We start from the raw sequence: 2,185 nt of genomic DNA, 5'->3' as shown, positions 1-2,185 counted from the left end.
CATTTCTTATCCAGACCCAGTATAAATTAATAAATCACAAACAATTTAATTCAGAGGACATCCTCATGCAATTCTGAGGGTATTTCAAGGAACCTTCCCATCTGGAAACTGTGCTGATTCTTTTCATATTGTATTTCCCCAAGGATGACTCACAGGAAATTGAGGTTTCAGAAATATGTTGTGCTATTTTTTTATGGCATTTCTCTACCTTCCCTGTAGAAGTTTTAAAGATAATTGACTTTGTATTTATGATTTTTCATGCAAAGTTTTTAAAAATTCACTTTTTCAACTTCTATTTTTTACAATTTCTCTAATTATAAAAATACTTACTCCCCCCCCCCCAATATTTACGGCTATGTGCTGATGTTGATAGTGATGGTAGTCCTGCTGACTGTGGTACAGCTCTTCAGTAAATGAAGGTAAAAAAGAAGATGAAAACCACCACCACCAGCATCCTGGTCAATACATAAAACTGAGACAAAAACCAGTTGTTGGATAACTATTTTGTGTACTGAGCTATGCTAATATTGTGAGGGGGATAAAGAGAAATGGCATCATCCCTGCCTCAAAGAGCACACAGGATACACAGAAGGAAGAGAAGGAGTACGGAGGACACTAGAGGCAAGAAAAACATGTGAGTCATTAAGACCAGGGAACATAGTGTGCTTGGAGAAAGACATCGAAGATGTGGTTAGAAATATAGAAATGAGACATAACAAACACTGGATACTTAGGCTCAGCTCAGGTATGCCCATATTCTCCTGGGTGGTTAGACAATCTCACTTGTTCTCTTTTACTCCAAGATCTCATCAACTCCATTAAAATCAGCAATTTCATCTCATTTATGGTATTCCCCATTTTTGAACCTGTTTACAGAAGAGAGCCATCACAGAGCTTTACAAGTACTTTCAATATATATGTGTTTCCAATAGCTTAGTGAAGGGGATGTATTCTGTGCCTTGTCGTAGCTGGTGGATTGGTACAACGAATATATAATGCAATTCTTGTGACATTCTTCTCTAACACTTGGGATTCCTTCCACTTCATCCTGCCATGGAATCTTTGCCATCTCCATCTGCTTAAATGTAAGGCACTGTTAAATTGAAACTTCAGTCAACAAAGCAAGGTAATTGCTAGAATCATTTCTAGCTAGATAGCCTCATTCATTAAATCCAGAACTTATTTATTTTTTAAATGCCAGAGGGTGAATGAGCTCACCAGATCAAGGAAGAGGGAAGGCACCTCTCAGTGGGTCTTGGTCATGCTACCACCTCTTCCTCATTTCTCCATTCTGTTGGGATTCTGGGCATGTACATACATGCATCCAGTATATTTTCTAAGCTTCTCAGGTCAAGATAAAAAAAAAACAACAGTTGGCTATGTGGGATCTAGCTCTCTTAACCACTATGGTAAGGGGGTCAACTCAATCCAGAATTTTAGAGCAAATATAGTTTTATATTCTATCCTTCTTTCTTTCTTTCTTTTTTTGGTTAGGTTTTTGCCATAGGGCACCCTCAATATTTTGAGTATTGTATGACAATAGCCTAAGTGATTTATTTTCAAGAATAGCTTAACAAGTTGCTTAAGCAGCTTACAGATGTGAGAACCCAAGAAAGTACACATACATTCCCCAGAAGTTCCTCAAACAAAACGGAAAATCAACAGGTCTCCCTTAAAAAGAAGATGGTGACTGGTCACCAGTCCTTTGCTCCTGCCTGGTTATTTTCCCTGCTCTGGATGTTTGACGAGCCTTTCACATGGGTTTGTCCGGAGCCTGCACCTTCCCATCAACAAGAGACAGAAGGGAACAATAAATACCTAATAAGAAAATAGTAAAACTTGGGCCATGTCTGGGAAGATTGCACACCCCATAGCACTCAGCCGAAGAAGAACTGGAGGAGGGACTTGCACACTCAAGAATAAACTGCTGTCGTAACCACCCCGGGCTTGCCTGCCCATCAGACCCCCGATCTTGCAAGGCCGCCATTAACGTCTCGCTTTGCTGTACCTCTTGTTGCCGTGTCTATTCTTTGACATTAGATGGCGAATGGGTTTCTCACAATAGGGGGGCTCGTCCAGGATCTCTGTGACTGCAGAATGTGGCCCCCAACAGAGCGGGAGCAGCGTCTCACCCAGTTTCGGGGCCTACTCGGCTTGGTGTCTCTGCCTCTCTCTCGCCAGACTA

Source organism: Tupaia chinensis, unplaced genomic scaffold (genome assembly GCF_000334495.1).
Source record: "Tupaia chinensis unplaced genomic scaffold, TupChi_1.0 Scaffold000473_1, whole genome shotgun sequence".
NCBI classification, from domain to species: domain Eukaryota; kingdom Metazoa; phylum Chordata; class Mammalia; order Scandentia; family Tupaiidae; genus Tupaia; species Tupaia belangeri.
Note: the sequence above shows the minus strand (reverse complement) of the source record.